Raw genomic sequence first — 13,272 nt, forward strand, 5'->3', positions numbered from 1 at the left:
TTCCCTATTTGAATGCCTTTTATTTTATTCTCTTTTCTGACTGCATTGGCTAGGACTTCTATTGAAAAGGAGTGGAGAAAGTAGGCAACCTTGTCTTATACCAGTTTTTAGTGGAAAAGCTGAAGCTTGTTCCCCCCCACCCCATTCAGTATGATGTTAGCGATGGGTTTTTAATATATGGCTTTTATTGTGTTGAGAAATGACCCTTCTATGCCAATTTTGCTGAGAGTCTTAATCATGAAGAGATTTTGTATTTTATCAAATGCTTTTTTTGCATTGATTGATATGATCATTTAATTTTTATCTTTCTGTTAATATGGTATATTAAATTTATGGTTTTACATATGTTGAACCACCTTTACATTGCTGGAATAAAGCCTACCTGGTTGTGATGAATAACCTATGGGACACAGCAAAGGCAGTCATAAGAGGAAAGTTCACAGCAGTTAGTGCACATACGATAAAGATGGAAAGGCAGCAAACAGACAACCTGACAACATGCCTCAGGGAATTGGAAAAACAACAACAAAAAAACTCCCAAAATGCCAAGAGAAAAGAACTAATAAAGATCTGAGCAAAAATAAATGAATTAGAGAATAAATGAACTATACTGAAAATAAACTAAACCAAAAGCTGGTTCTTTGAAAAAGATAAACAAAATTGAACACTGTTAGCTAGTCTAAGAAGAAGAGAGAAAGAAATCGGATAAATCAAATTTGCAATAAAACAGGCAATATTATGACAGATATAACAGAAATACAAAACATCATAGAGAATACGGTAAGTGACTAATGCCCACGAACAAAAAAACTGGATGAGATGAGATGAACAAATTCCTGGACATGTATAATCTACTAAGATTGAACCAGAAAGACACAGAAAGCCTGAATAGACCTGTAACAAGTAATGAGATTAATTCAGTAATAAATAACCTCTCAATTAAGAAAAGCCCAGGGCCTAATGGTTCACTTCTGAATGCTACAAAACTTTTAAAGAGGTGCTAACCTCCTCTCCCATTCTACTCAACTTATTTCTAAAGATTCCAAAGGAAGAAACCCTCACAAATTCATTTTATGAAGCTTCCATCACCCTCATCCCCAAATCAGGCAAGGACATGACAAAAAAAGGAAAACTACAGGCCCATATCGCTGATGAATATAGATGCAAAAATTCTCAGTAAGATACTAGCAAATAGTATCCAATGACACATAAAAAAGATTATACATTATTCATGTCTTGGTTTTTTAATCTTTAAAGACCAGAGGGCATCAGGACTCAGAGCTCAGATGGCTTCTCCTTTCTTTCTATATTCGACCTCCAGGTGATCTCATGCAGTCTAGGGGTTCAAATACCATACTTATACCACTTACCCAAACTCCTTTTCTCAGCTTCCGACTTGCAGCTACTCTTCCATTTCCACTCAGACACTTAAGACACTCTGTAAATGCACATGTTTAAACGTAACAGATTTTACTTTTCTCACCTCCTTCCTTCCCTGCCATTCTCGTCTCAGTACATGGCAACTTGATGTTGAACTCTATAACAAGCAGCAGAGAGTAAAACCTGGTACCATCTTTTACACCTTACTGAGCCAGGTCAGCACTGGGGCATTAGTTCTTCAAGGACGTTTACCAAGATAAACTTACCACTATAAATGTAGACTTCAGTGATCACTTATTGGTAGCTGGTACCTCTTTGTGGGCTTCTGTCTGTGCACTATCTGCTTATACATCACACTGGAGGCTCCTGCTGACCATGCAGAAAAGCAGGGCCTTCTGTTCACAAGTGCTAGAAAGAAATCAGACCCTGTTATGGGTGGGCCATCATCTCCTTCTCCAACATTCCCTTTGGAATTGGGACATTAGTTGATGGAGAGTTGAAACCAGAGGGTCTTTCTCCCAAACACATTCATATATTTATAACAGAGAGTGAGCTCTCCTGGGAGGAAAGGGATTCAAATCTTTCTGTTGCTCCAATTCCCTCCATGAAGTCAAGATTTTTAGAGAAAGAGGCAAATCCTTGTGTGAGAGATTCAATAGCCCCAGCCAAAACTTGACTATAGGTACTGCTACCTCATGGAAAGGACTCATATGATTGCATAGGGTGTGGTGGAGGTGAAGGATTCCAAGAGAGGAGGGGAGCATTGGCAAGCATGAGACAGTTGGAAACCTCCAGACACAACCTCCAAGGTCCTGCTCAGTTGTACAAGATATGCTTTATCTTTTGCAATATGAACCACCAAGATACATACGTGATTTCTTGGTCTTAGGGGAGCCAAGACACAAGTAGGAGAGGGTGTGGGCTTCAGGTATGCTGTCATGTCTTGAACAATAGAGCCACGTGTCTGCAGTGATAAAACTTAAGAAAGCTATAGCCCTATTAGCTGGGGGCTACAGTGAGCCACCGTGACTGAACTTAAGAGAGGAAGCATGCCTTTCCTATTACATTGAAGAACTGCTGTCTTTCTGGCTTCATCTACACATTATCTTTTGAATCTGTCCACTTTTTCTCTGTCCCCACTGTTCTCCACCCTCTCACAAGCCACCACTATCTCTGATCTGGATCCTTCCAATAGCCTCCTAGCTTGAGTTCCCATGCTACCTTGAGCACCTGTGGTGAGTGTGGTGACTTGATACACCACATTCATTCCAGAGCTCTACTGCTCTGTCTTCCTCTGCTGCAGAGGCCAGGAAGCAAAAATAAGTTTCTTACATTGCCTTGCACCTGTTCCAAATGCAAATTAGGTTCCACCAATTAGATGCATTCATGCAAGATACAGAAGAGAGTCAGGGCCCTCTTTCTTCTGTGTCAGCTGATTGTGCTGGCAAGAATGGGAGCCCTTTTTACAGAAGTAACCCAGTGTCCATGTACCAGCTTTGTGGGCATTGGGAGGCAGGACTGTGATGACAGTAAAAGGTCCTTAATAGTTCCTAATGGTAGATACAGCTCACTATCACCCCCGGAATAGAATGCAGAACCTGACAAAAGGATTTAACTAGATACAGACATTTAAAACAATCTCACAGAAGGGAGTGGGATGAAGGTGCTAACCAAAGTAACTTTGGCAATGAATGAAGTTTGTAAGCCTAAGGGGAAAGAGCTACACATAAGTATCATATTTTATTGAGTACAGTTGTTTCTCAGGAAGATAGGGGCTAACGATTCTGAAACTGCTCTGCAGGAGCGTCAGATTGGACAGTGAAAGAGATGGATGGAGGACGGTGGGAGCCAGGGGTCTCACTGTTAAATGCATGTCCCTGATAAGCTAGGGAGAAAGCAGGCATGAACCAGGAGATACTGTGTGAAAACTGGAGATGTAATTATGAACTCTTGTTTAGCCTAACATAGACACAGACACGTGCATGTACATGTGTGTGTACACGGACCGTACATGTGTTTCCTAACTTCGTCTACTGAGAAGGCCCAGAAGCGATGACAACCCTGTATGAGAGCAAGCACACTCACAGCTAAGCTTGGTTTCTAATATCATTCTCCAGTAAAAGGAACCAGGACTCTTTTTTTTTTTTCTTTTTTTGGAGAGGTTTTTGCTATAGGGCGCGTGCGCTCGCCAGACAGACAGAGAGAGACAGAGAGACAGAAAACGAGAAATCACCTCCCAGGGGGGATGACCACGCCGCAATCCCTTCTCCTCCATTCTCCTCTTGGGATCTTGGGCACACACGCACACACGCCTGGCATGAGTTTAAGCCACCGGGTCCGGGACTCGAACCGCAGTCAACTACGTGGGAGTCCAGCGACATAGCCATTACGCTAACTGCTGGTCCCAAAGGAACCAGGGCTCTTTAAAGGAATGGATGACTAGTACTGGGGTAGGGACTATGCAAGATGATCCTGGAGTATCTTATATTGAAAAAAAGGGAAGCATTCAAAAAGCAAAATAATGGAGGCAGGTTGGTGTGACACAGGAGCCAACTGCTGCAATGATTTAAGCAACACAGAAACACACTCTTGGATTATTACAATGCAAACAATAGTGGAGAGATCCCGAGTCCACATGGATATAACTGACTGGAAGTGAGTTGACGGGAGAGTGGACAGGCTACCTGCACTTCTACTTCCGTGTTGCTCAGGCTGGGTGTGGACACCCCACCGCCCAGTGATGGGTCTTTGCATCACAGCCTCGAGAGGAGATATGCAGGCACTTCCTTCCGAGGAGTGCCGTGCAGATACTGGGAAGGCACAATAACTTAGCAGCGAAGACACTGGTGCCCACGGCCTGGCCGAGTGATGGGATCAACATCGTCTGTAACAGGTCATGTGACTGCAAGCAGCCCTGATGTTATATGATAATGGTAACCTCTCCATGATGCTGCACTTTTTCTCTCTGGTTTGAATCCAAAGCGAACCATGAAAAACATCAAACAAATTCTGGTTAAAGACATTCTACAAAGTAACTGACTCCAACACCGTCAAGGTCAGCAGACATGGCAGATCTGAGAAACTGTCACAGCTAAGGGGATCCTGAGAGGACAGATGACTGAGGTGATGTGGTGAACCAGATGGGATCTCCAGACAGGAAAAAGGCATTAGCGGCCAGGCTCCCCTCTAGCACTCTCTATCCCACATGCGCCCTGCCTCGTGCTGCCTTCCAGCACACTTCTGCAGACCTGGGAGCCCTGGTTGCCAACACAGCTCAACACATGTACGCACGTTTTAGGTGGTGACTGAAACAAAGACAGAGTGACCAGGGCAATGCCCGACACAAAGGGCACAATCAGTGTTAACATCCCTCTCCTTAGCATGGGAGTGAGAATTACAGCTTGGTCACCTGTTGCCTAAAGCTCTGCTCAGTCGTGGAAAGGCCACCCTCCTTACCAGGATGGGTGCGATAGAGTCTTATTTCCAAACCACATGTGTCAACAACTGAACTCAAAGGAATTTTCTGGAATTCAAGAGTTAGGCTGATACCTAGCCATTCTGTCTGTAAGGACATAACCTCCCATCTAAAAATAGGTACAATCAGGGACCAGCAATTGGCATATGGCTGTGTTGCTGGACTCCCATGTAGTTGACCACGGTTCGAGTCCCAGACCCGGTGGCTTAAACTCACACCGGGCACGGGTGCGTGCGTGCTCAAGATCCCGAGAGGAGAATGGAGGAAAAGGAATTGTGGCGTAGCCATCCCCCCTGGGGGGTGATTTCTCGCTTTCTGTCTCCCTGTCTCTGTCTTTCTGGTGAGCGAATGCACCCTATATCAAAAACCTCTCCAAAAAAAAAAAAAAAAAAAAAAAAGGCACAATTGTCCAGTGGTGGTTAAGGCTTTGGATCTCACATGACGAACTATATAGTTTGAGTTCCAGATGTGGTGGCCTGAAAAACAAGTTGGTCATGTGTGTGAGTGAATGTGCCCAAAATCCTGAGAAGAGACTAGAGGAGATGGGATTGTGGTGTGGCCATCCTCCTGGGATGTTATTTCTCACTTTTCTTCACTTTCTCTCTTTCTCTCTCTCGGGCAAGCTCACATACCCTATGGCAAAGAAAACAAACAAACAAACAAACAAACAAACAAACAAAAAAACCAGGCATGGTCATGGGACATTGTGAACACGTGGGTGCCTTTGCATAGAAAGCAGGGGGAAATAGCAGGTATAACTTGTCTGCAGGGCACACCTGGACATGCCAACATCCATGTCGCTCTGAGGAAGTCCTCCCTTGGACGCCAAAGAGGTGGTCAGTGCAGGGAATGGCACAGGTCCGTCTGCACGGTATGTCAGAACGTGTTTCTAGAGAGAACTGACAATATTTAAATGATAGTTTTTTTTTTTTTAAAGAAATAATTTTAAGTTATTTTCTAATCATTTAAAGTTATTTTAAAGAAGTTCCCTCATTACTCTCCATTTTTAGAAGTTTCTTAGCAATCTCATTATTAATTCTTTCAGATAAGTTTTAGAATTTTTTTTTTCTTTTTTAGTTCAAATGAATCCCATTGGGATGAAATTGCACTAAGTCTCTGTGCTAATTCTGAAAGAATGTACAAAGCCTTGATGGGAGTTGATCATCCAGAAAGATAGCAGGATGCAGTATAAACAGGAGGTATTCGGGGAACCCAAGACTTAAGTGAAAATGTAGAAGTAGGCGTCTGTGATATTTCACTGCAAAAAGCAGCGTTGTTTTGTATTTTTTTTTGTACTTTGTTGTTAATCAAAATGTAATTCGAATCACTTTACATCATCATTATGAATTGTTGGCTTGTTTTTGTCATTTTTTTAAAGCTTTTTTATGAAAAGTGTCTTTTAATCTGCTCTGTCTTAGAGGCAGCAGCTCCATTTCACGAGGGGTGAGCAGAGAGATGACTGAGATGACAACCATCTCTGCTCTGGAGTGCACCCTCAACATGCCTGGGGTGCTGTCAGAGACGGGTGGAGCTGACCCCCCGCCCCCCACCACTTCCTACCTACCAGCAGCTCTCAGGGAGTACAAGAGTGTGCGGAGTCCAGGCACGTGGAACGCAGTGTAGAAGAGGTAGGTCCCTGGGCTGGTAGCTGGCATGGTGATTAAGGGTGCTGAATTCCCACATGGCTGACTGTAGTTCGAGTCCTGGACCTGGCAGTTAGCTTTCTCACTTTCTCTCTCTCTCTCTCTCACTCACTCATTGTGTCCCACTCTAGTCAAATTAAAATAAATAAATAAAGTTAAGTAAAATATTTTTTAAAAAAGTTAAAAAAAAAAGAAGCAGCAGGACCTTGCCTTTAGAGGGCCACGATGCGGAGAATGGCTGCACAGTTTCCCGCAGATTGAAAAGACAGAAGGTGACGCTGACTTCTTTTTATTTTTTTTAAGAATTATTTTATTTAACTTTATTTATTTTTATTTATTTTAATTTGGCCAGAGAGGGATAGAGTGAGAGTGAGGGAGGGAAAGTAAGAAAACAAGCCGCCAGGTCCAGGACTCGAACCATGGTCAGTCATGTGAGAGTCCAGCGCCCTTAACCACCACACCACCTGCCAGCCCCAGCATGAAAAGATAGAAGGCATCACTGACTTCTTTATGAAGAGTAAAGCAGCCTTTCCTGCAAAGGTGGACAGTGGAGGGCACACTCCGGTCCCAGGGCCGTGGGGGAGGGGCCGCTCCTTTTACCCTGCCCTGCTGCATCCACGGTGTGGACGCTCGACAGAGCTGGGTTTCAACGAGGCTCTGGACAAACCAGCCCTGGGTCGTGCTCACACACATGGAGCGGTGGCTGGTGACTGCCCCAGGACTCTTCTGCAGACGCCTGCCCTCTTGGAACCCTCCTTTGCTTCCAGGCCAGGGAGAAGCCTCGGCTTCCCACACCCCTCCTCCTTCCCTCCAGACTCCTTGCTAGCACCTTCTTTCCCATGGCTCCGCCAGGCCTAGAATAGCTACACCCCAGATGGCTGGTGCACTTGGCCCCCAGCCTCCTCGCCAATCCTTCCATCCTTCTAAGCTCAGCCGAGATGTAGCCTCCTGCATGATGCTAGCAACTGGTTTCGACCCAGCCTCAGCTGGGCCCCCTACCACTCCAGCACCCGCGGTGCTCCTACCCCGAAACCCCCTACCCCCATCACAGCAGCATCTCTTTGCTGTCTTTAGATACCGGTTGTCTCCTCTCGCAACCTGGCCCTGTTCCCTGCAGCCAAAGGGAGCCTCCTGGGGCTCAGCGCTGTGATCCTCTCCATGCAGCTGACCCCGCCGGACTGCGCGGACGCTGTCACTCCCCCGCACCTCCTTCAGTCTTTATTATTTTATCTTCCCCTTTGTTGCTTACTGGCCTCATCCTCTATTTTGTCCAGGATGTGATGAAAGAAGATGAGGATGGCTATCTTCTGTTTAATAGTGCTAAAAAATGGAACAAGGACGATAGCGCAGTTGAGCCTCAGACATCGACAGGTGGGCGTTGCCATGCAGTGTCTCCTGCTGCAGCTCTTACAGCTATTACAATCCTTCCTTGGGAGGTATAATACAGCATCGCCTTGTCATTTTTGCTGGTTCTGGGCGGTTTTCTGAGCCTGGAGTCCAGGGCTTCATCACACCAGTGTTTGCATCTTTCAGCTCTGCACGTGAGGTTGTTTCCTGAACAAAAGAACCGAAAAGGGAAGAGGCAGACACATATTGAAAATACAACAAAAAACCAAAGCCACTTCCCTCTTTGGTAAGACGTTTTAAAGGAGCATTCAGTACAAGTCTGCAGGCACAGCCATGCTGCGTCAGGCCAGCCTGGATCTGAATAAAGCACGCACCATGTAAAGATGAGCGAATATTTTCGTGTCAGTTGAGCACACAAATGAATTTTCATGAGGTTTAAGCATCAAAGACTGTGCTTCCCACTCTCCAGGATTCCATTAAGCATCACAAAAATTTTAAGTCTCACTAAATGCAGAAGAATTTCTATCAGTGCGCCTTTGATTGAGCATCCATGTCTTGGATTTGTAATTGGCCATCCTGCCTTAGTTATTCTCCTCTCCTTTGGTATAGCTTTTATTTGGTAAAATTGTCAAGCGAGTCAGAAAGTGGGGAGAGGACCCTTTAGACTCTTACGAGTGTAGACAGACCACTCAGTGGAACAGCTTTAGTCTTGGAGGAAACTGGGGCACATAGTCAAGGCAAGGGGTCATCCCAGGAGGACCAGGTCGAGGGTACTGCTGCTTTGCCTGTTAGGCCGTATAGACTGGATCAGGAACACTGTGTCTGGGACTGTCAGCTACTAAACTCCACTTCCCCTCGTGGGCATGATTACATACACACAAGGCTGTGTTTTTATTTATGAAGATCTTTAATAAGCTGTTCAAACGTCAGCTTGTTTCTGCCACATTGGGCAGGCCTCATAGTACCTTCTGGGTAGGTAGAAGCTCTCAGAGCATGCCCACTGCCATTGGCTCATTTTTGAAAATCAGAAGTAATGCAAAAAGCAGAATAGTGATGTTTCAGATAACTATGATTACGGAAGTGTAGAAAAGGGAAATCATGAGATACTGCTCCGTTAATTTTCCTTGTCTTAATCCGTATTGGATAATTCTCTTCCAGACAGCTTTTCCCTTGTGTATCGTGTGAATGTCCTGGGCTGCTCTAACTGCAAACTGGGTGGCTTAAAATAACAAAAACTAATTTCTTGTTCTGAAAATCCCAAGATCTAGGTGCCTGCATGGTCATGATCCCTCCCACCACTCTAGGGGAGGAGTCTTCCTTGCTTCTCCCAGCTCCTGGCAGTTGCCAGCGCTCCTGGGTGCTCTTTGGCATATGATACCATCTCCATTCTCGGCTTCTATCATCACATGGCCTTCTGTCCTGCTTGTCTCCAAATCTCTCTCTGTATAAGGACGTCAGTCACGGATTAAGGTCCTCCTTATCTTAATTTGACTACATCTGTAAAGACCCTCATTCCAAATAAGGTCACTTTCATACATTCAACCCACAATGTATATTGTTACATAATCAGTTGTACTTTTTAAAGGAATTATTTAATTTTATTGATCATTATTATAATTTTTAAATTTGCTATAGGGTGCGCGTGCTCACCAGAGAGACAGGCAGAGAGAGAGGGCAGAGAGAGAGAGGAAGGGAAAGCTGCCAGGTCTGGGACTCGAACTGCAGCCAGCCATGTGGGAGTACAATGCTTTAACCATCATGCCACCTGCTGGTCCCCATCAGTTGTACTTTTGATGACAATTGAAAAGTGTACACTTTGTATTTAACATTTTAATTATTTTCTTATTGATTCTTATTACAAATAACTATTTTATTTTTTTCAGTTGGCTGTAGGGTACATATACTTGCCAGAGAGAGACAGAGAGAGGGAGAGAGATCACCCCCAGGGGGGTTGGGCATGTTGTAATCCCTTCTCCTTCATTCTCCTCTCAGGATTTTCAGCATGCACTCACATATCCCTGGCATATTTCTCAAGCCACAGGGTCCAGGACTCAAACTGTGCAGTTGGGCATGGGAGATTCAGTCACTTTAACCACCATTCCATGAGCCGGCCCACAAACAATTGCTTTTAGTTATTAAAAAAAAAATTGAATGAGTGAATTAATTTTTATTAATATTTATACATTCGATTGCTATACATCATTTAGGTTGTAAAGAGACTTTACCCAGCATGATAGACACCTCAGACTTGCCCAGCTGAGAATACCATACATGTTGTCATCAACAGGTAATAAACCACATCTGTGTCCCACAAATGTCTTACCTCTCTATTAGAACAATATAGAGGGTCCTCAAAGACCTAAAAAATAGAGCTACCATGTGATCCAGCAATTCCACAGCTGGGTATCTCCCCAAAGGACAGTGCTCAGTCAGAAAAGCGCTTGCTCATCTATATTTACTGTGGCATTATTCATGATTGTTGAGACATGGAACCAACCTAAATATCCACAAACAGATAAATAGATTGAAAAAGTGTGGCACATGTACTCCATGGAATACTATTCAGCCATAAAAATAAAAAACAAGACCCTGGCATTTGATAGAAAGTGGATGAATGTGGAAGATTTTTTGCAGAGTGAAGCAAGCCAGGCTATGAAACAGAGACATTTTATGTCTCTACTTAACATATACCAATTGTCTGCTTAGAGACTGATAGACTGAAGAACATAAAAGCATTGAAAATTGTTATGGACACTAGGGACAAAGTGGAAGGAGAGTGAGAGAGAGAAAGAGTATAGGAAGGAAATTTGGGGAAAAAAACCCAAAGGTTTTTTTTTTTTTTTTTTTTTAGGTTTTTGCTTTAGGGCACGTGTGCTTGCCTGAGAGAGACAGCTAAAGGGAAAGTGAGAAATCCCCTCTTCACCTCCCCCCAGGAGGATGGCTACACCACAATCCCTTCTCCTCCATTCTCTTCCTGGGATTTTGGTTACACATGCCCAGTATGATTTTCAAGGTGCAAGTTCCGGGACTTGAACTGCTGGAAAGTCTAGCACCGTAACCACTACACCACTTGCTAGCTCCCAAATAACTGTTTTTAATGCCCCATTATATTCTCTGGTGCATGTTCATGCATGTGGTGTGTGTATTCCTGGCTGTGCACATGTGCATAGGCGAGTGTGCACATGCGTATGCATGTGTGTGAGCATAGCTGTCTTCAAGTGCAAGAAGAGCTGGATGTGCCGTCTGTACTTTTCCCTGGGGGAATGCTTCCTCATTGCCAAAACATCCACGGCCTTGTCTGATCTTCACGATAGCCCTGGGACTTGGGGAGGGAGGGAGGCTCACATCACTTTGCAAAGGAGGAAAATGAGATTCAGAAAACAAATGGCTGCTGGAGATCATTCAGACAGGGAGTGACAAAACCAGGACTCAAAGCCAGCTGTTCTGTAGCCAACACTGTTCTCTTTCCTTTCATCCTAAGGGGTTCTTCGAATATCTCAGCATGAACACAAATTATCACACATGGCAGAGTCCAAGCAGATCAACCCTGTTCTGGCTCCCGTTCCAATCACGTAAAGATGGAAGATTCCAGAATCCACAGAGCATGTTTTCATATCTCCTAGACTGTGTTCGTGACTGATCCCACCTGGAATACTCTTTGCCTTTGCAGGTTTGCTCACCTGACAAAATTCAGATCAGGCACCCTCTCCTCCAGGAAGCCTTTCCTGACTTTGCCAGCCACACACCCTCTCTTTATCCTTATGGCTTGCTCCTCTTGTGTGGACATGTCTACTCAGCATGGTCACGGAACCATGCTGGCTGGGACTTGGCTTCTTCACTGCCTGTCGTTCCTGTTTTTAGGGCTGGCATGTGGCCGATGCACGATGTCTGGGTAGGAGTGAGAGACTGGAGTGTGGTGCTCTAGGCTCAGGCACCACTTCTTGCTACAGCAGGATAGTCCTCTCTGTACTGGAGTCAGGACTTGGAGAAGCACAGATCAGTGACAGAAAGGTTAAGACAAGGCCACTGTGCCCAGAGTCACAAGACCTGGGTTCAAGTCCCAGCTCATGTCACTGATTCGCTGTGATTCAGGTTTCCAGAGTCCCCAGGTCTTTTCTGAGAGCTGGGGGCCTAGGCTGAAAAAGAGGCAATGACACTCAGAAAGGGGTGTGTGTGTCTAGGACACTTCTTTATAATTGTACTCTTTTTTAAAATTGAATTTTGTTATTATCATAATTTTTTTATATTACATTTAATCACATATATCTTTATAGTCCCACAGGAAATTCTTTACTAGAACTGTTGGAAGCCATTGCTCCTCTGTGCTTGAACTTGGGCTTTCCTGTCCTTTGGGTGATCCAAGGACAGACCAGTGGGCTGCCATTCTCACAGTTGCAGCAGACCTGGCTCGTGGGACAGACAACATGGGCACGAGAATCCTCCTTTACTCAGACCTCAGGCAGCCGCTCCTAACTCAGCAGGTGTCGTGAGAGATTCTAGTCATCCTTCAGGGCTCAGGGGTTGCTGAAATACCTCAGGGTTCTAGAGACGTGCTTTCCCTCACCCCGAGGAGCAAAACTGGGCTCCTAGTTTTGAGTTTTAGCCTGGTCCCAGAAGGCCCTCTTCCTGCCCTCTCTTCTCCTGGCGTATTTGAATCCCAAGCTCCCTCCAGAGCTAAGACTAAAACCTTCCTCCTGAGTGGTCTTCCTCCAACAACCCCACACCCTGAGTCAGAGCCTCCCCCTTCCTGGACCCTTGGCCCTTCATCCCACTCTGTTGGAATCCCCGGGTCTGCTGCTCTGTGGTCACTGCCTTTGGGTCTGTGTGAGCACCTCGAAGGCAGATCTGTGTCTTGTCATCTCTGTCTCTGCAGCCTATAGCCCACCATGATCAGGCCCAGAGAATGACGATGTGAAAGGATTAACTGGAGGAAGCTTGTGAGGTTGTGAATAGCCCTCCCGCACAATGTTTGTGGGAGTCTGAGGACACTGAGACCCACCAGATTGCCTGTACATCTCCTGCATGTTCACTGGTTTTTCAACTTCTGCCAAGAGTCAACTTGCTGGCATCTAGAGGGTGCCCACCACAGGCTTCCTCCCGAAGTCCTGGAGACTCACACAGAGCAGCCACAGAACGAAGTCCTGGAGGATTTCCACAGTTCCTGCCACTCGATTTCTAGGCACCAGAGAAAGAACAGAGGTCTCAGGTGGGAGGCACAGTACGGCGTTGTGTGGAGACCACCTGGCTGTGTGCTGCTCCCCACTATACCCACAAAATACTGGCCCCTCCTGGAGCAGAAGCAGTTCTCTGGGTTCCCAGTGAAGGAGATAATATTTCAGTAAGATTACATCCTTGCTGCAAAAGGCCAGCAGGACCACACATGGTGTTGGTCAAGTCGGGTCTGGAGGAGAGGGTTGGTAACTCTGG

At 45.3% G+C, this 13,272-nt stretch overlaps 1 long non-coding RNA gene and 1 pseudogene across 1 annotated transcript; one reads left to right on the top strand and one right to left on the bottom strand.

Annotated features, from left to right (window-relative positions):
• LOC102478151 (DNA topoisomerase 2-alpha-like) overlaps positions 1-7,883 on the bottom strand; it is a 20,610-nt pseudogene extending 12,727 nt beyond the window's left edge.
• Positions 7,884-10,058: 2,175 nt separating this feature from the next.
• LOC102468596 (uncharacterized) lies at positions 10,059-12,742 on the top strand. The gene is made up of 3 exons (XR_337061.1): positions 10,059-10,132; positions 11,327-11,515; positions 12,719-12,742. It is a non-coding gene; the product is annotated as an uncharacterized LOC102468596 (long non-coding RNA).
• The last annotated feature ends 530 nt before the right edge of the window (positions 12,743-13,272 follow it).

The sequence above is a fragment of the Tupaia chinensis genome, unplaced genomic scaffold, assembly GCF_000334495.1.
Source record: "Tupaia chinensis unplaced genomic scaffold, TupChi_1.0 Scaffold144150_1, whole genome shotgun sequence".
In the NCBI taxonomy this organism is placed as follows: Eukaryota; Metazoa; Chordata; class Mammalia; order Scandentia; family Tupaiidae; genus Tupaia; species Tupaia belangeri.